Here is a 26,808-nt window from a genome sequence, read left to right on the forward strand (position 1 = left end):
TCTCCTTGCTTGGGATTCATAGCCACTGTGCCTCTAGTTCTCAATGCCAAGATCCAGGTCAGAAACTTGTATGTCCCAGACTCAAGATCAGGATCACAGGTGAGCCTTCCAATTCTAGATTGTAGTTCATTCCAGATATTGTCAAATTGACATCCAGGAATTGCCACTACACCTATTTTAGATAAGTGATTTGTACGTGTGTGTGTGTGTGTGTGTGTGTGTGTGTGTGTGTATGCCATAGCATTTATGTGGAGGTAAAAAGACAATATATAGGATTCTTCTTCTTCTTCCTCCTCCTCTTCCTCCTCCACTACTATTACTACTACTACTACTACTACTGCTGCTGCTGCTGCTGTTGCTGCTGCTGCTGCTACTACTACTACTACTACTACTACTACTACTACTACTACTTTTTCTTCTACAATGTCTGTTCCTGGAATTAAGTTCAGCTCCTTGGGGATTTGCTGCAAGAGCCTTTACTCACTGAGCCATCTCTTCTGCTCCTGGTTTCCACTAGTCCTTTGGAACATTAAAAAAAAAAAAACAATGGATATGAAAAAAGGAGAAAATCCTTAAATACCATGTTCTTTACAAGTTGATGAACTGCTTCTAGTAAAAGATTGCCTGTAACCTCCTCAGATTATATTTCCACTTCTCCCAAGGTCCCATACACAAGCTTCTTTTTTCCTCAAGTCAGGACACCAAGTGGCTGTTTACATTAGAAAGATGGTGTTTTAAGTATTCATTTTAAAGGTGATAGTCAAAAATGGAAAGGTGATATGTTCTAAATTAATTTGGACATCTCATAGATGTTTATATTCTATATTTCTCCTGGTGATCAACAGAATCTTAAGACCAAATATTTTTTTTGTTCTAAAATTGTAGAGTAAAGTGATTTGAATAAGCATTCTTTGAACATACTGAAAACATTTCAAAAGAAGCAAAAATACACATATGCCATTGTCATTTGGAGTTGGTGAGTCATTTCCAAATGATTTCATTTGGAATAAAATCTAGCCAGTTATTTAAATTACAGCCCACAAAAATTCTTGAAATCACTATACTTTCAAATATTTTTTAAAAGTACTCAAATATTTACTTTAAAGATTTTTTCTATAACCAACTGGTTTACTACAAATGCAAGATTTCAATTGGAGTTTTAAATATAAGGAAGCCTTTTCTCTTTCATTTTAAATGTATTTTGTCATGCCTTAGTCTTTATTATCATGCTCAAAGCCTCTGTTTCTAATTACATGGTGTCATTCTTTTCATTCTTTAGCCTTTTACAGCATTTTGTTTTCATTTTTGAAATGTTCTGTGCTTGCCTTGACTCTAAAAGACATTAATGCAATTTCCTTTAAACTTCGGATCATCCAATTACCAGAATAGCACTATGTAGACAACACATGAAAAAAAAATGACTCATCTGTCCATTTTCTGTCTTTTGTTTTCTTTCCTGATTGAAGAGTTCAATAAATTGCTTCAGCTCATAACGACTATAAAAGTTAAATACTATTTTTATCCATTCAGCTGGGTTTTAAATGCAGCATGTGGACCCATCATTTTGTCATGGGCAGAAACTCTGAAGATTCTTGACAGCTTATAATCTTCTTTGCTCATATTCGCAAGTGAAAATGAGTGTATTTGAAGGCAGGAACTTTACACACTAATTGTTGAATCAGCTTTCAAAAAGACAACAACTCGAAGATAATCAGTGCACTCTATTCTTTAAAATGACATCTGGCCAATGAGTATATAGGCAACACAGATTTATTCCTTAGTCTGTTATAGTAATGTCTGCTGCATTTGTACTCCTTAAAGTTTATGTATTTACTTTTAAATGCATGTTTCACCTCTTCAAATGAAATTATAGACTAAAGTGGAATTTAACCATTTATCTCCATAAGCTTATGCCTTATTGTGTATGAATTACTATGATATCTTAGTGAATAATTGATGACTATCTGATTGATTGAATAAAATCTAGAGTTACTTGGTGTGTTTAATTTTGCACTTATGTTACTACCAAGCACCATCTGTGGTGTTTTTGATGACTTATTTGGCAATCACTGCAGGACTTTCCACTACAAGACTTTTTGCCAGGAAAGATATTTTCTTTTCTTTTTAAAAAATTTTCCTTTTATTGAAAAGTTTTTCCTTACATAATAAATTCTGATTATGGTCTCTTCTCCCACTGTTCTACCAGTTTCTTCTTCCTCTCCACTCCCATCTAGGTCTGTCTACTTTCTATATATCATAAGAAAATAAACAGGCTTCTAAGAAATAATAATAAAGCAATACCATTAAATTAAGTAATAAAATACATTTTTAAAAGACAAACAAAAACTAACACATTGGAATAGGACAAAATAAACAGAAGGGAAAAAGCCAAGAATGGAGGCCTACTCATTCACAACTTCAGGAATCCTGATAAAAACATTAAACTAGAAGCCATAAAATACTCAAAAGATCTATAGGCTGGGGGGGGCAGGGAGCAAGAGAGAATATGTGTGTATTCACATATATGAATAAATAAAAATAATAAGATAAAAAAATACACAGTAGAATTCCTGGCAGAATATTATAAGACAAGAAACCTCCAAAATGACCTTAAGTTTCTTTTCTGTTGACCATCTGGCTGGGCATGCAGCCTACCCTTGAAAGTAATTTGTTTTCTCAGTGGCATTCCCTTGTAGAAAACCAAATATTCATTTATATGTGGTTATCAATTAGAGATTATTTATAGACTAGGGATGGGGGCATGTGTTCATGTCTCCTCTCAGGCCCTGTGCATGCTGCCTCAGACTCTGTGAGCTCATATGAACTTCGATGATGTTGGTTTAGAGGACTTTGCTTTCTAGGTGTCCTCCTCCCTTCTGGCTCTTAAACTCCTTCAACCACCTCTTCCACGGAGTTCCCTGAACCCTGAGGGTGGGTATTTAATGGAGATATTCCATTTAGGACAGCGTGATCCCAGGTCTCATGTTCTGTGTATTCTGTCTGACTGTGTTTCTCTGTTTTGGTTCCCATCTGCTAGAGATGAAGTATCTCTGATTATGACTGAGCAAAACACTGATCTATGAGATTAGAAGAATGTCAGTAAGAGTCATTTTATTGTTATTTTCTTTAACGAACCATAGTATTTGGTTTCACCCAGGGTTCCTGTGCTATCTAGTCTCAGGTTCTTGGTCACCCAAATACTGTCAGATATGAATTCCAGTTCATGGAGTAGGACTTAAGTCAATAAGACATTGGTTGATCACTCCCACAAGCATTGTGTAACTATTGTATTAACATATTTTGCAGGCAGGACACCATTGCAAATCAAAGGGTTTGTTTCTGTGTTAGTGTTTACATTTCTCATTTGGTATCATGCAGAATACCTTTCTGTACCAAAGACACTAGTATGCAAGGGTGAAGGCTTTATGTAGATCTACTCAACTTCTCCAAGTTCAATGAATTGTGCAGATGCTGTCTTCAGTAGTGAGGTCTTGCTGTCAGTTTATGGAGAACAACCCATAGTCTTAGCAAAAGCCCAGGTTGTTTGAGAATTCTCATGGACTCCCTCTGACCAACATCTTAATAAGATGTAACCCAGTCCCAGAATTGGAACTTTTATTTGGTTTGTAGTTTATATGGATAAAGGTCTTTTATTTTTCTCAAAAAAACATGTCTTTGTTTCACTCTTTCTTTGTCTTGTTTTGTTGTCATTTCTATTTTATTTCTTTCAGCCCTGAATTTGATTATTTCTTTCTATCTATGCCTTTTTGGATGAGAGTTTTTTTTCTTTTGTTCTACAGCTTTAGGATATACTATTAAGTTATTAGAATGAGCTCTTTCCAATTTTTTTATGAAGGTACTTAGTGCTGTGAACTTGACTTTCAGAACTGCCTTCATTGTGTTCCATAAGTTTTGCGTTATTATGTATTCATTTCTATTCAATTCTAGAAAGTTTTAATTCCTTTACTAACTTATGACTTACCACATTTTTTTCATTCCATAGTGAGTTGTTCAGTATCCATGTATTTATGAGCTTTCTTTTGTTTCTATTGTTAATACCCAGTTTTAATCCATGGTGGTCAGGTAGGATACAGAGTGTTATTTCAATGTTTTTGTGTTTTTTTGAGACTTGCTTTGAGTCTGAGTATGTTTTTAGTTGGGGAGAAAGTGCCATGAGTTCTGATAAAAATTATAATCTTTGTGTTTGGTCAAGTGCTCTATAAATATAGGTTAGGTCCATTTGGTTTATAAAGTCAGTTAGTTACAGCTTCTCTGTTTAATTTTTGTCTAGATGACCTGTCTGTTAGCAATATTGAGGTATTGATGTCTCCCAATATCATTGTTTGAGGGACAAAATTTGATTTAAGCTGCTCATTATTTCTTTTATGAATTTGTGTACTCTTGTGTTTGCTGCATAGATGCTAAGAATTTCAATGCCCTCTTGGTGGATTTTTTTTCTTTGTGACTGTATAGAGTTATTCTCTGTCTCTCCTGATTAGTTTTGGTTTGAAGTATATTTTGTCAGATGTTAAAATAGCTTGCTTTTTAGGGTACACAGGCTTGCTTTTTAGGGTCATTTGCTTGGAATATTGTTTTCCCAATTCTTTTAACCTAAGGTATCATTTATTCCTGATGTAAAAGGGTGTTTGTTTTTTTTGGGGGGGGAGTTGGTTTTTTTTCATGCAGCAGAAGAATAGATTCTGTTTTTACTTCCATTCTGTTAATCTGTGTCTTTTTTTATTGAGAAATTAATACTATTGATATTGAGAGATACAATAAGTGGTATTTTTTTATTCTTTTTATTTTGATGTTGATATTGTAGTTTGTAATGTTGGTGGTGGTGGTGGTGGTGGTGGTGGTGGTGTGTGTATGCTTGTTTCATCTCTTTTGATTTGCTAGTTGAGGAATTTTTTAAAACTGTTTTACTAATTCTTAGTGAATTTTTCATCATTCCCCCCCCGATCCCACTCATCTCCCTGTCCTTCAAATCTGCTCTCCACCATTGCAACCTCTAGCCCCTCAATAAATAAGCAAAAAACAAACAAGAAAAGAAAAACTTTGGAAGTATAACAATGTGTCACACACTATTACCCCTTTGCCCAAACAGCTTTTCTTGCAAATATTCATTGCAGTGAGTTATTGGTCTGTTTGAAGCCTCTAGCTTCCAATACACCATCAATTTTAGATCCTCACTGGGACTCCTCTCAGATATACTGTTGTTGTCCTGTGTCTTAGAGCTCTTGCAGCTTTGATTCTGAATAACTGGCCTCTTCACATGCTCCAGCAGTTCATAGATGGTGCAGATGTTGGGGTGGCCAACTCAAAGTCCTGGATCTGGGTCTGGGTGGTAGCTGAGTTCATCAGGCTGACAGCTTTCCACTACTGAGGTGGAGAGTATAGCCAACTCACTTGAGTACAACAGCTGGCAAGGAGTGAGGCCAGCTCTCCAGCTCTCCAGCTCTCCCACATCCAGAGAGGCTCACTCTTGTCTATACTATCAAATCTAACTCTACTGTGATGCCCAGGTGAGGTCCAGGACTGGCTCTCGTAAATGCTGCAGCTGGTGAAGAGCTGGTGAAGCCACCTCACTGGCTCTTATGCTCTTATGCCCTCAGGGCCAGCTTCCCCAAGTTATCCAAGTGAGAGATGCAGCCATCTTGGTCAGAAACATGGCCTTAGGCTGCATTCCTAGTCTGGGATTATTCATTCCCTGTGTTTTCTTTAGTGTGACTAAATTGTTTAGGTTGAATTGTTTTCTTCTAGCACAATGGGTTTCAACCTCCTTAAATGCTGTAGTCCTTTAGCACAGTTTCTCATATTCCAGTGACCAAACAATAAAATTATTTTCATTGCTACTGTATAACAGTAATTTTGCTACTGTTATGAATTATAAATATTTGATATGCAGGAAAGGGGTTGGGACCCAGAGTTTGAGAAATAGTATTCTATTGCCTTTGTAGATAGATATTGTGACACAAGCCATTTAGGAAAGGCTATAGTCAGCAAGTGAGTTTCTAGGAGAGGGCCCACCATTTTGCATGGATTTGATTGGTGCACTCTGGAGGAACACAGCCCAGAAACTTTATCCTAGGATTGCTTTTCGCTGTTTATAAGTCTTTTCTGCCACTATCACATTCCCTAATGATTCTTAGGCATCAGATTACCGTATTAGGCAAATTTTCTTCAGATCAACATGAAGATGAACTTTTATAAATTAAAGCTATTTAGATGAATTAATGACTTCATAGCATTCCTGATTTGATTTGAATACTTTTAGGAAGAAAGTTTAAGGAGATGGTTTTAGGTGTTTTGCCAGAAAGATATAATAAAGTTAGAATCAAGAATAGAATTTGCCCCCTCATAGAATAGTAAGTAAAGACTACATAGTAAGGAATACAATGAGCTTTCATAAATTGCATTAAGAAGAGAATTAGGCTTGGGACAAATTTGTTAACAAGGAAAAACATTCATTCTAGGTCAGGTCAAAGAATGAAGGCACAAATATGCACTATAATAAAGCAAGGTCATGTGAAAATGTTGCTTTGAACTTATAATGAGCTTACAAAATGAAACGAATGCTTTGAACTTCCTATTGACATCCTCCTGTAAATCCCCTTCTGTGTAACATTTTATCTACGAGGTAATTTTTTTCCTTTTTTTTTTTTTTATTAACTTGAGTATTTCTTATTTACATTTCGAGTGTTATTCCCTTTCCCGGTTTCCGGGCAAATATCCCCCTAATCCCTCCCCCTCCCCTTCTTCATGGGTGTTCCCCTCCCCATCCTCCCCCCATTGCCGCCCTCCCCCCAACAATAACGTTCACTGGGGGTTCAGTCTTAGCAGGACCCAGGGCTTCCCCTTCCACTGGTGCTCTTACTAGGATATTCATTGCTACCTATGAGGTCAGAGTCCAGGGTCAGTCCATGTATAGTCTTTAGGTAGTGGCTTAGTCCCTGGAAGCTCTGGTTGCTTGGCATTGTTGTTCATAAGGGGTCTCGAGCCCCTTCGAGCTCTTCCAGTTCTTTCTCTGATTCCTTCAATGGGGTCCTATTCTCAGTTCAGTGGTTTGCTGCTGGCATTCGCCTCTGTATTTGCTGTATTCTGGCTGTGTCTCTCAGGAGAGATCTACATCTGGTTCCTGTCAGCCTGCCCTTCTTTGCTTCATCCATCTTGTCTAATTGGATGGCTGTATATGTATGGGCCACATGTGGGGCAGGCTCTGAATGGGTGTTCCTTCTGCCTCTGTTTTAATCTTTGCCTCTCTATTCCCTGCCAAGAGTATTCTTGTTCCCCTTTTAAAGAAGGAGTGAAGCATTCACATTTTGATCATCTGTCTTGAGTTTCATTTGTTCTAGGCATCTAGGGTAATTCAAGCATTTGGGCTAATAGCCACTTATCAATGAGTGCATACCATGTGTGTTTTTCTGCGATTGGGTTACCTCACTCAGGATGATATTTTCTAGTTCCAACCATTTGCCTACGAATTTCATAAAGTCATTGTTTTTGATAGCTGAGTAATATTCCATTGTGTAGATGTACCACATTTTCTGTATCCATTCCTCTGTTGAAGGGCATCTGGGTTCTTTCCAGCTTCTGGCTATTATAAATAAGGCTGCGATGAACATAGTGGAGCACGTGTCTTTTTTATATGTTGGGGCATCTTTTGGGTATATGCCCAAGAGAGGTATAGCTGGATCCTCAGGCAGTTCAATGTCCAATATCCTGAGGAACCTCCAGACTGATTTCCAGAATGGTTTTACCAGTCTGCAATCTCTATGAGGTAATTTTATAGAGAACTTTTGTCTATGAAGGTGAGTTTGGGACTTGGCTCCATCCCATATATACATATATATATATATAATCTTTGTCTATATGTATGTATATACATATGTATGTAGGCATATGTATATTATGTAAGTAGTATGCATGTGCATTTGTAAAGCTGATGAAACAGGTGGTTGGTTGGGTCCATGCAAGGTGTGTGTGAGTGTGTGCATGCGTGTGTGCATATGTGTGCGTGTCCGAGTGTGCCTGTGTGTCTGTGCATGACTTTCTTTCTTCCTTTCTTTCTTTTCCTTTCTCTCTAGCTCAAGAAGAGTTAGCAAGCTCTGAATCTTTAGCCTTGTCAGTAAGGAGCCCATGAGTCAGTGTTAAAAGATTCCAGATAAATACATCTATTTTTTTAATCCCCTGCTGCTATCATTAAGAGTTAAATTGTCAGAGCCAGCAGCTTTCCAACACAGAACATCAGAGTTAAGGAAAAGGTTAAATTGCCAGGAGTAAGCAGCCTTAGGCCATGAAATCACTGACTCCATACCCTTCAGCTGCTTTCCTCAGGGAACTAGATTCCAGAAGTCCCCCAGTAATATTGCTTAAATTTGGCTTTATTACAGAATGCCTATTTTCTTCAGACATTGTTACTGAAAGTTTTGCTAGATACAGAAGTCTGGGGTTGCATCTATGGTCTCTTAGAGTCTACAGAACATCTGGCAAGGCCTTTCTAATTTTTAGAGTCTTTATTGAAAAAAAATCAGATGTTATTCTAGTAGGTATGCTTTTATATACTACATGGTCTTTTCCCCTTGCTGCTTTTGATATGATTTCTTTGTTTTGTATGTTTAATGTTTTGATTATTATATACTGAGAGGAATTTCTTTTCTAGTCCAGTATTTTTGGTGTTCTGTATGCTTCTTGTACCTTGATAGACATCTTCTTCTTTATTTTCTTCCATTATTTTGTTGAAAATATTCTGGATTTTGACCTGGCTTTTATCTCTTCCCTCTATTCCTAGTATTCTTGGTTTTAGTCTTTTCCTAGTGTCCCAGATTTATTAGATGTTTTTCTTCCAGGATTATTTTCTACTTAACATTTTTGACCGAGATATCCATTTATTCTATTGTATCTTCAATGCCTAGGATGTTTTTCTTCCTCTTCGGTATTCTGTTAGTGAGGCTTGCCTCTGAATTTCCTATTCAAGTAGCAAAATTTTTCATTACCAAATTTTCTTTGGTTTGAATCTTCCTTATTTGTTCTATTTCTACTTTCAGGTCTTTAGCTGTTTTATTCATTTCCTTTTTCTATTTGTTTGTGTTTTCATAGATTTCTTTAAATTATTCATTTTCTCTTTAAAGACTGATATCACATTCATGAAGGCTATTTTCAGGTCTTTGTCTTGTGCTTCAACTCAGGACCTGCTGTGGTAGTGATGCTGAGCTCTAGGGGAGACACTGTCTTGAGTGTTGATGATTGTGTTTTTACACTGGTATCTAGGAATCTGTATTTGAAACTATTATAATTCTAGGTGCTGATATCTAGTCCTATCCTTGTTGGGTTTGTGTTGTGAGAGAAAGAGAGCAAATATGAAACTCGGTTGGTCTTCTGGTTTCTCTGTGAGGCTTGGCTGGCAAATTACCAGGGAATGACTGCTGGTGTCATAGGCTGGGATAATGAGACGAATGGTAGGGGGAGGGGAGGTTGAAAAATAAGATGCACATGATTCATTGGAAAATGGAGTCAGAGAGAAAGGGTAGATTATAGTGTGTTTTCTGCTACAGAGCTAGGGATGAGACCAGGTGATTGGATTTGGAGAAAAGGAGAGGTAAGTAAAGATTTGTTGTTAACCTCTCTTCTTTCCGGAAAGACCTGAGTGGTTTTCAGATTTCCAGGAATACCTGCTAGTGTTGGGAACCACAGTAAATGAAAGAATGGGGAGATGATTTGAAATGGAAGATTTTTATGAACCATTGGAAATAGGGGTAGGGGAGAAAGGAGGCTGCAACAGGCTCTCTTCTGAAAATCTGTTGATGAGACTGGTGTATTGGATTAATGGGAGCAGAGGGTTAAGTGAAAATTTTCAGTTATCATGCCAGCTTTCCTGAGTAAAATAAAGAAATTTTCATGTCTTCTTGTTCCTGTCTTCTGGATATAATCATCACCATTGTTTCAGTGCACCTCTTAACTAGAATGTAAGCCTAACAATAGCAGGAGGTCACAATGTCACCATCCTTTAAATTTTCTGATGTCCGACATAGACCAGAGATTGCGTACTTGTATGTATAATGACAGAGTGATGAAAAATGCAGTAGTATGCAATGAATATCCAATGATGGCTAGGAAATAAGTGTATCAGTTTAATAGTAATTTTAAAACACTAAAAAATCATGTGTGTAGTAAAGTTTTAAAATGTTCATATTTTAAAGATGTGTGTTGGTAAAGCCTGTGTGTTCCATGGTAGACATGTGGAAATGTGTGCCTGAGGACATATTTGCCCTCATATTTTAAGGATATTACTGGATTCATATGCATGTCTTGGGGAGGAAAAAGTGAAATAATGTAAGCAAATAATATTCATTTGCCTTGTACAGAAAGAATGTAAATTCCTTAAAGAAATTTACAGTTGCCCCATCACTGGCTGCCCATTTTTCTCATTTACTTTTGCTGTGTCCAGAAGAATGGTTGCTACCTTCCCGTGCACCAGGTTTTTACAATACAGTTTTTATTTGTATGTATTTTGAACTTGAATAAAACAAAAGTTTGGTCCCTAGGAAATAAAGGGATCAATGTATAGTTGTGCAGAGTTTAGCTCTCTTCCTCGGAAAAAATTATCTGCAATCATTCCTTGATGTTATAGGCTCATAAAAATTATCTGCAATAATTCCTCGATGTTACAGGCTCTTACATGAACTGCATCAGGATAAAATCTGAAAGCTTCTATATAAGTACAGCAGGGACTTTGGACCCAGGTACTCTGGAATGAAGCAATATAGGCCAGGCATAGAAATAAACATGCCCACTTCTTGATGTATACAGCAAGTATACATCAGTAAACGAAGTATAGATCAGTACAGCAAGAAATATAGTATTGTTTACTTCATGACAGAATTCCTAAGGAAAGTGAATTTAGAAAAGAATCATAAATGAATCTGTTTTTCTCTTATTTTATTTGCTGAGATTTCTCTTCACTGTAAGATAATTAAGTGGGGGAAACTGAGTGTGTATGATGAAGGTAAACAGAACTGACTCGAGGTTGGGGATTTAGCGCAGTGGTAGAGCGCTTGCCTAGCAAGCACAAGGTCCTGGGTTCGGTCCCCAGCTCCGAAAAAAAGAAAAAAAGAAAAAAAAAAAAAAACAGAACTGACTCCATAGTGGCCTCCACTGTCCATAATATTGAAGTGTCACTTTGGTATGGACCCTCTACTGTTTCTTTGTATTACCACAGTATAAGCCACTGGGTGTCAGGAAAAGAATTCTTTGTGGGGTAATGCACTGGGTTCCTTGATTTCCACCTCTTTGCTGAGTTTCTGTATGAATAAAGCCCTAGGGTAACACTCTTTAATGTATAATTTTATGCAATATTTAATTTAAAATAGTTCTTAATATGAAGATATCTGTGGCTTATATGGACGACACATTAAGGATTATTGGAGAGTTTTAACAAATAACTAACTCAGGTGAAAACTCCACTTGTTAAAAATTTAGAGGTATAGTTGTAGGTGATTGCTTGTTTGCTTGACAAGAGGTAGACTGGCCTGAAACTAGTCATCCTCCTGCCTTGGACTCAAGCATGGTCAATTTAAAGTTTTACATATTAATTAGATGAATGATTTTTACAATAGTTTAGTGTTAGTGAAGATTTGCCATGAAGAACACACTTGTACTGGCTGGTTTTGTGTGTCAACTTGACAGAAGCTGGAGTTATCACAGAGAAAGGAGCCTCAGTTGAGGAAATGGCTCCATGAGACCCAACTGTAAGGCATTTTCTCAGTTAGTGATCAAGGTTAGAAGAGCCCATTGTGAGTGGTGCCAACCTGGGCTAATAGTCTTGGTTTCTATAAGAGAGCAGGTATAAAAGCCAGAGAGATCAAGTTAGTAAGTAAAATCCTTCCATGGCCTCTGCATCAGCTCCTGCTTCCTGACCTGCTTGAGTTTCAGTCCTGACTTCCTTTGGTGATGAACAGCAATGTGGAAGTGTAAACTGAATAAACCCTTTCCTCCCCAACTTGCTTCTTGGTCATGATGTTTATGCAGGAATGGAAACCCTGACTAAAACAACATTCTAGTTTGTTGTTTTATTTGTGTCAGTGTGAACCAAATAACCATAAAAAATTTATACCATGGGAACCAGTAGATTAATTTCTTTTAACTAGTCAAACATTAAAATGTAAATATTTTATACCTAGTTTTTCCTTTTGAGTTCTAATGTGGAAATATTATTGGATTGCAAATAAAGTTGGATGCTAAGCTAATATAGAAACAAGAACTGTTCAATGATCAGTGAAAGATATGAGCAACTCTCATGCTCTAACATGGTCTGTTTTCAGTTCAGCCAATGCACATGGCTTCTCTCCTTGTTTCTAGATTCCCTGCTGGAATTATCACACAGAATAAGAGTCAACAAGGGAAAAGCTTCCTGTACCACCAATACTTGAGGTTGCATATTCATTGAGAGAGGAGATGTGGGAAAGAGTCAAATAACCAAAGGTACCACATTATGAGGAGAAAAAAAGTTGTCATAAGAAGTAACTAGCATGGTTATTAGAACATTGAACATGAGGTAATTTGGTGAGCTTGGAAGTCAAAATTGAATATCAAATTTGAATTTGAGGGAGTATGGATCCCATTGTCAAAAAAGTTGGAGATACATTGCTATTCAGAGACTGATCAATCCTAACAAAGACAACAGTTTAGTTGTAGTCACCTACTTGTGGACGGCAGAGAAGAGATCTAAACTTAAGTTTGGTGTTTACCATAGACTGAGGTCAACAATTGCAAGAGAATCATTGAACAATCAAGATACTTATAGTATCCTACATTCAATCACAGTAAGTACGAGTTGAAAAAAACAAACAAGGCAAAACCCTGCTAAGCCTGTTAAGATATTAGAAACAGACACATGTGTTTCTTAAATGTTTCAATTATCACGTGTGCACAATTACTATTTGAATAAACAAACAGCTTTAGAACTTGAACAGATATTTAGAATCGATGCGAATAAGGTGAGATTTGGGTCATGCAGGAAGAACTCGAGTTAGATTTTAAAGCAGATTGACCATATGGGAAGAAAAATCATTAAGAATATAGACGACACAGCAAGAATACAGCAAATATAGAGGCGAATGCCAGCAGCAAACCACTGAACTGAGAATAGGTCCCCTATTGAAGGAATCAGAGAAAGAACTGGAAGAGCTTGAAGGGGCTCGAGACCCCAAAAGTACAACAATGCCAAGCAACCAGAGCTTCCAGGGACTAAGCCACTACCTAAAGACTATACATGGACTGACCCTGGACTCTGACCCCATAGGTAGCAATGAATATCCTAGTAAGAGCACCAATGGAAGGGGAAGCCCTGGGTCCTGCTAAGACTGAACCCACAGTGAACTAGTCTATGGGGGGAGGGCGGCAATGGGGGGAGGGTTGGGAGGGGAACACCCATAAGGAAGGGGAGGGGGGAGGGGGATGTTTGCCCGGAAACCGGGAAAGGGAATAACACTCGAAATGTATATAAGAAATACTCAAGTTAATAAAAAAAAAAAAAAAAGAAATGTAAATAAAAAATATCTAATAAAAATGCAAAAAAAAGAAAGAAAATATAATTCAAACTTATAACTTTTATCACAAAATCATCATAGAATTAGAATCATACAATAATAAGAATTAATAGTATATTATATTAATGAAGAAATTCTACTGTACCTACTTCTGATTAGTTATTTAGACATTTTTTCCTTGACATGCATGTAACTGGAACCATGACTTATTTATTATTGTTAGGTATTTGTTAAACAATTATGCTGGATTTTATTTCAATGGTTCTGAAATGAATTATATAAACAACTTTTCCAACAAAATCATGTCTAATAATCAAATAGCATTTATGTCTTTGGAGAGAATGTCCATGAAGGTATAAATTAGGTAAACCTGCTTTGAAGTCATTAAAGTTCAATATTTTTTAGAAAATGAAAAAAAAAAGAATATAGACATATTTAGTTGTAAATATTAAAAAGCTTTCTTGCAAGAAATAAAACTACCCGAGAAGTGTTGTCTGCTGTGTCACATGCACATCAAAAGGTGAAACAGAGAGATGCTATATTTATATTTAGTGTTCTGACTATGGACATCTCAATGATTAGTAGTTTACCACTCCTTGAAAAAAGTGAGCTCAAGATGACCATCAGACCTGTGTCATGGGATCCAAACTGGGAGTTAGCAGTCTGGTGCTGTGTATGCCTGGGAGAGGGGCAGACCATACCCAAGATGACCCCTGTCCAGTGCCATAAGGCATGAGCAGGCTATAGCACACCTGATTACTCCTGGCATATCCCCAGATACTCAGAGACCTTGAGCTAAGAAGGTCAAGACTGTTGTCTTGACTCTAAGAAGAGCAAGTAAGTGATAGAAAAATAGAAGAGAAACAGAAGGATATGTGAACAATATAGAGAAGCAGAACTGGATATTTGAGGGTAGTGAGGAAAATCTTGATGTGAGTAGTTAGAGATGCCACCTGGGACCATGGTGGGGTCATAGCCTGTGCTGACACCTAAGGCCACCTCTGGGTCCCAAAGGCAAGGCAGATGCTCCTGGACTCTGCTGCCACTTGGAGACCTACAGATGTCTGAGGGTGGTACAGAAGTGGCCCCATACCTCGAGTGGACATCATAGGAGAGCCAGCTCTGGCGTCATGAGGACAGGAGAGCTGACCTAACCAGCTTTAGTACTCCAGAGAGCAGCCTTGCACATTTCAGGAGTTGTGAGTGAGCTGGCCCTGCCACTTGTTGTCTGTTGTAAATGTGTGTATCTTTAGATTAGCATGTTAGAAATGAGACAACTATCTAAAATTTAAAGACTTTAAGATGAAACATGACTAAAATTATGACTCACATATTTACCTCTTAATGATAATTTCCACTTTTGGGATATTGTTGGCTTTCGTACATCTGCTCATGTCTGTTGTTTATAGTTTTTTTTTTAATTTTTATTGAAATTCAAATCTGAAAACATCTGTTTCCCTAATACATATTTTCATTGTGAAATAGGAGAGAATTCAGAACTCCAGGAGGTATCTTTGTTTCAAAGAAAGAGCTCATTGAAGTTCTGGAATCAGAATCTTGAGTTGTGCTTGCATATACAAGAAATTATGTTAAATATTTACTTTTGTATTCTTGATTATTCCTTTTTCAGTTACACTACGGGACTCATGTAAGTAAATTCTGCAAAGAAATGATTGCAGAAATTTAAGAGTACCAACCTTGGTTACCTTTAGAATTAGAATTTTTAAAAATTATTTTCAAGGTTGTGGCCTTGTGGATGATATTTCTCATGGGCATCTGCACTTGTTTAGACACAGTCTTTTTCAGTCAAATGAGGTAATGTCTGATCTCCTGCTCACTTTTGCCACAACCTCATTGCAGATCTTTGCCTCCCAGTCTCCTGGCTCCAAGAACATCACAGTTTGTCCTCCAGGTCAATCTTTCCACTGCACCTCCTGTGAGCTTTGATCTATGTATTCTCCAAATTGCTTCCAAGATAATATTGACAAAAATCAAAATTCTATTTTATAACTTTTCAACTTAAGGTTTACGAAGGCTTAGGAATAATTACATTCCTACTGGTCATCTATCACACCCACTTCAATCAGCTTCAACTCGTTGAGGGATCTTTGTTTCAAGAAACTGTGAAAACTTGTTACCTAGAGCTCTATTCTACACTTTGATTTTACTCTTATCAAATTGTTCCCTGCCAGGAAGAATGATTTGTTTGCTCTGCCCAGTGAAGTATCTGTTGCACCAAAAAGAGTGAGTAAGAGTGAGAGTGCTAGGGGGAGGAGATTCTATGATGTTATTTTGTTTTGTTTTGTTAATTGCATGTCCTCTGATGTGCAAGCATAATTAAGTATCAAGTTTCTCATTAGATAATTAAGTGCCCAAATGTGTTTTAGTTAAAATAAATATACCTGAGGCCTCAAACCACCCTTTATGTTTTATTAGATATATACCAGTAATATTTGATGTATCTAAATTTTAAATGGGGTACAAAGAGTCCATTTGTAGTTACAGGGTAAGCAATTAAATGATCGTAAAGGCTGAGGCCAAGGAGTAGAGAGAGATGAGTTCAGACCTTGATCTCAGACCACCAAAGTAGGGTCTCGAAGAACAAATTTTATTTTCTAAATTAAATAAGGTTGCTAGTAGCTTTAAAGCAATGAGGGGAAGGTAGTAGACTAATTTTGTTTCCTTTGAAAGGTCACTGGCTATCACAGTGTATGAAGCAAAAGTAGAAAAAGCACCAGAGCAGGAACATAATGAAGGCTCAGGAAGGGGGCCATAGATAGGGAGTTGTTCAAACGGTATAATTCTTTTTTCCTGGGATCTACTTTGCTAAAAGTTTGTTTTGGTAATTTGAGTCAAAGAAAAGGGATAACTTATTATGAGTTATTAGGTTTGTATGTGTATAATTATAAAAGAAAGAAGGGCTTTGAGGGTCAGTTTAAACAGTAGAGTGAATGAGTATATGTTATTCCAGTTTAGTTCCTCATGACACAAATTGGTAAGACAACTTAAGCACAAATCTGGGAGAGAGTTGCAGACAGACAGGAGGTCCTGAGATTTGATGAAACCAAAGACTGTGTAAAGTTGTAAGTAAAAGGTGGTAATTTGAGATGACCAATGAAACCAGGAGGAAAAGATGTGAGGGTTCTCCAGAGAAATTAGATTGCATTTAGAGCAAGAAGCAAAATGGTTCAGAGAAAAGCATATGGTTAAATGTAAACTGTCAAACACAAATTTCACTCCAAAAATGTCAGGTAGTGCTCCAGGGATGATGGAAGCATGATGCACAAAGTAGAATACATATAAGTTTTTCTTCATGTCATATGACCTTTAAACTTGGATTTCTGCAAATGATTTTAGTGTAAGTGGGTTTGTTCAAAAGCAAAAGAGTTGGGATTCTTGGCAAAGAGGTGAAAGTTCACCAAAATCCCCTTTTCATGTGAAATGCCAGCACACTGCTGCTGTATCCCAGCTGTACTGAGGACATAAAATAGGTGTTTTCTTTTTCTTATCTGTTTTCTTGTGTGGGAGGAGTGGACATATTGCAAAAAGCAGTTGCTAGACATGCCTATGTAAATACGGCAAAAATCTAGGTGGTAGACAAGATAAATTTAGTCAAATTAATGCACTAATAATTTTTCCTCAGGAGATGCAAATTCCTGTTGTAATTCTTTCTCACATATGTAAGCACATTGATAATACAGCAAAAACACAAGACTAGAAACCAAGAGCTAGTTGGCATAAGCAGAAAGAAGCATTGATAATTTAATATGCTCTTTCTCTGTGGTTAATATTTCATAACTGTAAACCCAACCTCCATTTCTCTTACTATGAAGTCCATATTAGACTTTGTGTCTTTAACAGCACTTAAAGCAGTAGTGTTATCAAGCAAAAGCAACCCACCAAACAACAATCATAACAATAACAAAGAAGGTGACATATTATTGGGATGGGGGCATGTTGGAAAGTAGTCAGCTAAGTGGGAAAAGGTATTCATTTTGATATGAGGCTCCAGAAGAACTGTCCATAATGATAGAAGAGGTATGGCGGCAGGAAGCAGAGAGAGCGAACAGGAAGTTGGACAAGACCACAAACACTCACAGCCACCCCTAGTGACATATTTCCTCTAGCAAGGCTGCACCTTGGTGGTGCACCATTAGTTCCATAACTTCTCCAAACCGCCACCAAATAGACTGAGGATTCATATCGTAGAGATGATGAAATTTAATGAAGTTTGTGAATAAACCAGTATTCTTTCTTCACTGGGGAAGAAAGTCAAGTGTTAAGTAAATTGATGTGTACTTGAAATTCTGTTGGCAGGCCAGGCTCAGCAGAACTTGAGCAGGCACTAGAATTACTTGATCATTTTAAGAAATCTCCATATTTGAAGGTAAAGTCAAGCCACAATTCTGGTTCTGAAGAGGAATAGTTGAAGAATTGATTAAATCTGATCTTCAGAGTTCTCCTCACTAGAACAGTTTTCTCAAGTTTAGGTAAATATATGCTGCATTATTTTCTAATAATTACATATGTAGTTCTAGATAAAAAGATGATTGGAAATCATTAACACATTAACAATACTTTTCTCTGAAGTTGAATTTAATTGGGAGAATATTGTGCCTTTTTATTGGATATGTATTTATTTATATTTCAAATGTTATCCCTTTCCCAGTTTCCCCTCTGGAAACCCCTATCCCATCCTCAGTCCCCCTGTTTCTATGAGGGTGCTCTCCCACCTTTACACCCACTCCTGCCTCCCTGCCCTGGAATTCCCCTACACTGGGACATCGAGCCTTCCCAGGACCAAGGGCCTCTCCTCTCATTGAAGGAGGCCATCCTCTGCTACACATGCAGTCGGAGCCATGGGTCCCTCCACATGTATTCTTTGGTTGGTGGTTTATTCTTGTATTTTTTCCAGTTTTTACAGTTTATAGTGATCTTTTATTGCTTTAGTATTGTTTACATATTGTGTTAATAATAATTCATGAACTGAACTGTCATTTATACATGCTGAGAGAGGGGAAATCAGTTTTCTCCAATGGTGTGACATTGGATTTATCAAATACTCAAATACTCTAGGGCAGACTTCATGTTCAAGAGTAGTTGAACATAGTTTTTGTTCATTTACCTGTTTAATTTTTTGTATGTTTGCATTTGTGTGTGTGTGATGGAATTTTTGAAAAATAGAATAAAATAATATACTGGTATAATCATTGATTTCAAGATACAAGTTGAAAGTCTAGATTAATATGTATATGTTTAATATGTAAGACTATAATAAATATTTTATTAAATGAACTTTGAAACAATAAAACACATTTAAGATTCGTTGATACTTCTTAGACCAGAGCATTACCAAATTTCTATCTTAAGCATTGCAATGATAACTACCTGTCACTAAAGTGGTGATTAAGTACAAGGATAGAAAAAGTGCTTTTTAGATGGGATAGAAATGATTAATTTCAAAGAACAAAGAGATTTGATGAGGTAGGTTTCACATGAGCATTGTGCATGCACATTTCAGCCTCTTTAAACACTTACTGGATAAATTAAGGCAATCTATGCTCACTTGTCTCAGGGTGGTCCAACAGCAGAATGGTTAATGTTTGGGCCTGACAGTAACCTCTGAAAGAACTGCCCTTTTAAGTGTAGAATGTTGAATGGCAGTTACTTATTGCATGGTAGTAGCCTATCTCTCCCATTGTTGTATCTAACAGTGTCTCAAGATATTAACAAAGATCTTAGGCAGTGAGTGAGGCTTTTCCTCAACCAAGACACACTGCTTTGCCTGCTTTTAAGAAGAGAAACATGTTAGGGAAAGATTACAATCTGATGGATTAATGACTATTTCTTATACTATTTCTGAGATCCACTAAGAGAAAGAAGGAGACAGGAAAAGAGAGAGAGAGAGAGAGAGAGAGAGAGAGAGAGAGAGAGAGAGAGAGAGAGAGAGAGCAAGACAGAGAGGGGAGGGGAAGAGAAAAGACTAAAGGTAACACCAACAGATTTCTACTGGCTATAAATGAGCAAGTTATTTACATATAAAGAATGCATAAAATGGTATAAACAACATTACTAAGAGAAATTTGACAAGATACACTATTAGTCAATACCCTGTGTAAACATGGAGAACTGAAAGATTGCTATTTCTGCTGACTTTGACTCTTGGTGATTTGTTTCCTTTGCATGCCTCTGTTAATCTTTTACTCTAATCTGTGTATGATGTCTACTAAATGCTAAATGCCATTGAGGCTCAGTCTCTTTTCTGCAATGATAACACTTAATTTTGAGAGTAAAATTTCTGGTCTCAGGCCCCTTTCTCCGGGTTTACTCATATAGACACAGCTGTATCTTTTCTACTGACAATGCTTGAATCACCTGTATAGGATTTTACCTTTGGGGCAACCTTTTCAATGGTTTGTTGTATTTCTCTTGTTTCGTCTCAGATTTTGCATCTAGGGATTCTAAAGAATTGTATTACTTCCCATAAGAACAATATTGAAGGTAATTTAGATATAGCAAATTATTTGAGTTTCGAGTTGCTAGAAGCTAAAACATAAATATTACATATTTTGTTTTAACCTATTTTCATGTTATTTTAAAAAGTGGAAATTATTAAAAACCTCATATTCAAAGTCATACCCCTATTTGCCATTGTGTCTAAGGATTTGGGTGTTGAGTCAGAAGGAATATAAGTTCAAAGTCATCTTATATAGTCAACAACACCTAAAACAATAAAAATGTCATGTTTCTGGAGTAAAATTAATAAATTAAAGTGGAAGATAAATAAGAAACTTAGAAGATATTATGTTTAGAATGTTTATTAGTTATTCTTTCCACAAAGCAGTTGTTGTTTTATAAGGGAAATAAGTGAATCTGCAAATTAAATTTCCCACTGGAGTTATTGCATGACTCATCACTAGCATCTTATGGGTAAGAAGTACATTCTGGGATTTTCAGGCAATCAGATGAGTTTAAACTGAAGATGATTCAAGACAAAAGTAATCAGGCTTTATCCAACACTGCTTTGTGTAATATAGAGTCATCATTGTGTAAAGCATTTGGGCATTTAGCCTTTCTCTGTTCTCTACTAATATATTCATTTCATTTTCTAAATTCTTTTACAGGATGATGTTAGTGTCATTATTTAGAGTGAATGGTCTATTCATTTTGATAAGCATCAGGTAAAAGCAACTCTTTTTACCCAGGAACCAATGTCATTCTTTCCTTTGGAAATATACATTACATTTCAAGCAATGACAGAAACTCTGGAGAAACCATGTTTCCATGTAATTTGTTCTGGTTTTCCTTGTTTTTATTTTATTTTATGATATTAAATCCTGTGATTTTTTAGAAGATATGATTGTTACACATAGTACAGTTAATCTCAAAATATAATGGGCCCAGCATTCCCTTTCATTTCAAGGAAATGGCCATGCATTTTCTGTGGTGAGGATGATGTGAAAACTTACCTGAGGTAGTGCAAGGTCCTTCTCAGCCAACATGTTAACACATTTTCCCATCTGAAGGCCTCAACCATGTCCTTAAATTTAAGCTTATCAGGTTCCTGACATTTCTAAGATCCTGGGCTTGAGGTGTGATTGATGACATTCTTCATTGAATAAGAACAAAACCCAAAACCAGCCTTCAGCTTGGATATTATGTGAAGGGTAATTTTTCAAAATTGGACGTAAAGTACATAGTATGTTATAAACCTGACAGTTATCTACAATTATGTTCACAATGATATTTAAATACTGGATAAATTACATACAGACTTTAATTTTATATTTTTAAGTTGTGATTTTTTTCTTACTCTTAAAATAGGAGCTGAAGAAATAGTTCAGTGGTTAAGAGCACTTGTCCTTCTAGAGGAAGAAGTTCCCAGCACTGATCACTTGTGTCATGTAGCCTATGAGCATCTGTAACTCCAGTCTCACATGTTAATACCTACCTGCAGTCACACATATCTACACATAATTAAAAATAGTAAGAATAAATGTTTTTAAACAATTTATTCCAAAACCCAGAATATTTACGAATGTTACAAAGACATTTTTTTGAATTTTCATTAAAGACTTTATTTTTATTCATGTGTATGTGAGTGTATCTGTTTGAATGTATGCCACATGTGTGCAAGTGCCCACAGAGACTTAAGGTAGGCGTTGGATCACTTGGAACTGAAATTAAAGATGCTTGCAGTCTATCTGACCTGGGTGTTGGGTGCTCCTAAGTGCTAAGCTGTCTCACCAGACCTGACAAAAAGCTTTTGACATGAACTGCTTGAAGAGTCCCACTCTTTCTAAAGTTGTCTACATTTCCACATGTGCTCTTCTGCATGTGGTCACTTTCACATAGGCAATGTCCTTTCTGGTTTTAGGATATGGGGACTTGATGCTGGTAGACCCTAAAACAAAGCCTAAGATCATTAGAGCACACTGATTTATAATGTCTTATCTTCTACAAACATGCTTGCTAGCCACTCCTGAGGTGAAAAGTCCACACTCGCTCTGTATATGGTCACTCGAGACTACAGAGATGTATGTGTATTAAGGGGTAATACCTTCACTCATACTTTTTAATTTTGTGTCAAAATCACAAATTGAATGTGACTCAGACCTGAGTTTGCTCCACTCCTTCTCTGAACAAATAAGTTTAACTGCAAGAAGCATTTGTCTATCATTTCCATTGTTACAGCAACTCCCCATTAGGCAGCAGCATTCGTTCCTTGTACCCTGGCCTTGGTATTCATCCCATAGGCCATACTATGGTAAACTACAGTTGCACATGCTCTTTCTGGAATCCATGGTGTCAAAGAGGTCATGAAATACAAATACCTCATGTGTGTAGATACCTCAAACCTAAATACTGTAAAGAATCATCTCCAATGGCCCACACCAACTAAGCAGGAGATTTACACTGATCACTGTTACAAGCCAGACCTTGCATGTGACAACGATTTGCCTGCTCTGACCCATGTCTTCTACAATAATCAGGTGAGGCATGGTTTTTTGGTTTTGATTTTTGTTAATATGTGTGTTTTTTCATTTTTGTGGTTTTGGTGATCAACAAAGCATTCTCTGCAATCTGATATACCTCCAGTCTGCCCATTCTTTAGTATTCATAATTTGTCAGGCATGACACATGGACAGGCTATGTTTGTTCTAGAGATTTACAGAACTGAGCAATATCTCATGCCTATGCGTTTAGGATCAGAAATATGTCATTTGGTTGCATATCACCACCTGTGGGATATCCTCCTCCAACTGGCACTGGCATTCACCATCTCTTACACAAATACCCATTCAATAATAGCCATCTTCCAAGCAGCTTGCTATTTTATTGTGTTAAGGTTCTCACCTTACCTAAATTATATCACTGCCCCTTGACCAAGCGGCTTCTGCCCTCCAGTGAGCAGAATACAGAATACTGCTTCCGGGCAATGACAGTCCCATCTGAATTTTATGGGTTACTTTATGGTGAGTTACACTTCTTGATTAAACTCCACAGTTCCTGATTTATTCATTCCTAACATTTAACCTTGTGCCCACAAGTTTTAAGGTACCTTTGTGTGAGTGAGTCATTACTACCCAATATCTAAGGTTTTAGTTAGGAAACGAGACTTAAATAATAATTTGTTATTTTTAGAAACTACATAAGGTTGAAGTAGTGAGATAGCATTCTTTGTAGGGCTAGATGATTGCCCCTGTGATGTTTTTCTTGATGCCTTAAAAAAATTCAACATGAGTAAGGCCTTTTACTCCGTTCTCAGTTTTCTATTTTAGAGAGATTAGGGAAGATGCAGAAAATCCTAGTAATAAAGCATTTATTAAGTTGCCTAATTTCTTTACATGGCAACTTCATTATCTTGTTCTAAGGATGAATGTCCAAATAGAAGGACTGGCATGATTTATACTTTAAGATCAGGAGTAAGTTTCCTTGTGTAAAAATTGATGTGTGATGCCAACGTGGGTGGAATTCAAAGGGTTTTTTTCTGCTTATTTTGAAATGAAAAGCAGCTGTACTATTTCACCTTCAAATCTCTGAAGCAAGACTACTTCATTTCCCCCAGAAAAAAAAATATTTGTACTTACATGAAATTGTACAGAATATTATAGTTCTCCAATGCTTAATTTCTTCTCATAGAAATTTCGAGGGAACTTAGGATGTATTTGGCAGCCACTTTTTTTGTGTGTGCAATCAGGTTGCTATGGTAAACCTATTATTTTAGGCAGAGCAGGACTATGTTAGTGAAGTGCTAATCTCTTTTCTGTTTTATGTGAGCCTCTAATTACTCTCCAACTATTGAGCATGTACTGCAAGCATGGTTTACACCATTTTATAAAAGGAGAAAAATAAGGTCATAGACAGTGTGCTTGCTGTTACCATCCTGGCAGGTGCAGTCGGCACAAAGGACCTCTTCTTAAATAATCTTATTCTAGAGCAGAAAGTGCAAATTTTGGTTGGTTTAACTGAAAAGTATAGTAAGGAAAGAAATGAACAAATTATATCTAAGTAAATGAAATATTTGCCCTCAACATGTTTTATTATTAAAAGAGTATGCAATGATAATGGTACTGTAATATAATGATAATATGTGATGATGTGGAACAGTCATTAGATCCATGGAAATATAGATCGGATCCATTACACATTTTAACTTTTACAGTAGTTCTCAGTAATGTGCCCATTTTGAAAATGGTGATGAATGAGGTCTAACTTACTCTTCTAAATAATCCTGTTTACTGGCAGATATGTCAAGATCAAAATCCAGCCCTATTTAAAGTTAAAAGTTTGACTGTTGTGGACTCACAAGTGCTTGTTAACTCAACCTGCAGGAGATACAGTGGTCTTTTATGACTTCTAAAATCACCTGTATTCATGGGCACATACCTACCTACACATAAACACACAGTGACAGATAATCTTTATCTATCTATCTATCTATCTATCTATCTATCTATCTATCTATCTATCATCTACCTATCTACCTATGTATCTATCTTTATCTCTAACTCTATATTTTTAATTGTGTCCCTTCCTAACACTTGACTCAACACTGTAAAGCTCAACCATGCATTAAAAGAAGCTTTTGCTAGCCCTGCAGAGTGTGCCTACTCATACATATTGCCTTTATTTCCTGATTATTGCTGATATTTAAACATCTTTCTTAATATTGTGTCTTTAGTAGCTGATATATTAGCTGATATTCTTGAGTGTTGCCCTAACAACAAAGTTGTAATCATTTGATTCCTGATACTCAAGAGTGTTGAGTGTTGAGTGTCGAGCCCATCCCTGAATAAGATCACAGGTATTCTCTATGTCATACTGTCTTAAGGAAGATAATCACACAAAAACCATGTGAAATGAGGGGTAGAAATTGTACGTGGGTTTATATGCACAAGTATTTGGGTGCCAGGGAGAGTTACTACAAGAACAACTAAGAGAACAAAGAATCAAAAGGAATTGCAGAGGAGGAGGAAGGAAAGAAAGAAAGAATGAGGGACTATAGGCTGGAAAACAAAATTTTCTTTCATAGTTTCACAGTCAGCCTTGTGCAAGTTTTAGACTACTAGCTTCTGAGGTGAACTTGGCAAGAGCAATATTTCCAGGCAGCTCTTCTTTTTCAGCAGGTGGAATTATTGCTGCTGACTCTCCCCCTCTTTTGTTCACTAGTCATCATTTAGTTTGATCTTATATATATTTTCATGAAATCGTATATATGTACATATTTATAATATTTCTTGCTTATGTTAAGGTTTGCTTTAAATAAAGTAGTGACATTTTAAAATCCAATTTATCAATACTTTTCTTTACCTTTCTAGTTTGGAAATCTATACATGTCATGTTTGGAACAGCCTTTTCTATCTAATGTTTAGGAAAATTCCATCCTATTCTCCTCTCAATATTTTGTGATTCAAACTATTAGATTTAAATGCTGAGTCTACTTGATTAATTGATTTTAGTTAAAGGTTGTTCAATAAAGGAACTGAACATTTTAAAAGATGACTTAGGCTGTAACAAACTTAAAAAAATAACCTATTAAGAGCTGGAGAGATGGAGCCTTGGTTAAAAGCATTTGCTACTTTTATAGAAGTTCTGGGTTTGGTTCTGAGCACCCACATGGCAGATCAAAACCTGTTTGCATAGCTAGTTGCAGAAGAACTGATGCTCTCTTCTAGCCTCTAAGTAGACTTCTACCAAGCCCATGAGTTTTAAACATACACAAATGCAGTCAAACAGTCTTACTCTTAAAAGTAATTTTTAATTTAAAAATGAAATATTAAGCCCATAAGACATACAGTATTTACTTAAGGGACTGTGAATTAGTATAATTACACACTTAGGTCTGGAAATACAATAATACCTCCATGCTATTAAGTCCTTTCTCTCTGCTCCCAGGAGCATGCTTCCTCCCCTGTGAAGATATCATTTCTTTACAGTAATCCCAAGTATGTTTTCATTTAAGTTTTCCTCCTAAGCCTATGTTTAAGTACTGCAATATTTATATTTGCTTATTTGGGAAGGAATGTATCAAAGTGGATGTGTGATTTTATAGGTGACTTCTTGCTTTAAAGATATTTATGTTACCTTATGCTAGTTACAGTGTTTACCTATTATTCCTGCACAGGATACAAGTTGGGTTCTCAGAACTCACACTAGGCAGCTCACAACTACTGTGACAGCTTCTTTGGACTCTGATTCTTCTGGTTTCCATGGACACTTGCATTCCTGTGTGTGTGTGTGTGTGTGTGTGTGTGTGTGTGTGTGTGTGTGTGTGTGGTGTGTGTGTGTGTGTGTAGACAAGTTTCATATATTATATCTATCAGTAATTTGTTTAATTTCTCTTTGATGTTACATTTAAGGTGTGTCTATAGTTAGAGAACATTTGGGCTATTTCTCATTTGTGGTTTTGTTGGTATCTCTCACTGTGTGGTTCTCTTTTGATCTACCAATATTTTTTTTAGTTAATATAAGACTCCTAATCAAATTGCTAATATTTTCTTTACTAAAGAAAATTTACCCACATAGCATGTGTGTGGAAGATTAGCTTTTCTTTATGCTGCTCCACAGTGCCATTTAATCCTAACAGAATGTTCGATGTCCTAGACTTTGCTTCTCTATTCTTTGTACTGTTTCTGTTGGTCTTCAGCTTCCTTTAAACGAGCCATAGCATATTAAAAAAGGGTTTTCTGCATTCTTGTTCAACGGTGTTCTTATTGTTTTTATGAATACTTCTTATTCATAAAAATATCTTGGTTTA

The 26,808-nt window shown here is 36.5% G+C and overlaps 1 protein-coding gene and 1 pseudogene across 2 annotated transcripts in view; both read left to right on the top strand.

Moving 5' to 3' along the window:
* Itgbl1 (integrin subunit beta like 1) overlaps positions 1–26,808 on the top strand; it is a 267,862-nt gene that overhangs the window by 208,192 nt on the left and 32,862 nt on the right.
* Positions 14,023–14,141, top strand: LOC120097264 (small nucleolar RNA SNORA17; annotated as a pseudogene).

Source organism: Rattus norvegicus, chromosome 15 (genome assembly GCF_021556685.1).
Source record: "Rattus norvegicus strain SHRSP/BbbUtx chromosome 15, alternate assembly SHRSP_T2T, whole genome shotgun sequence".
In the NCBI taxonomy this organism is placed as follows: domain Eukaryota; kingdom Metazoa; phylum Chordata; class Mammalia; order Rodentia; family Muridae; genus Rattus; species Rattus norvegicus.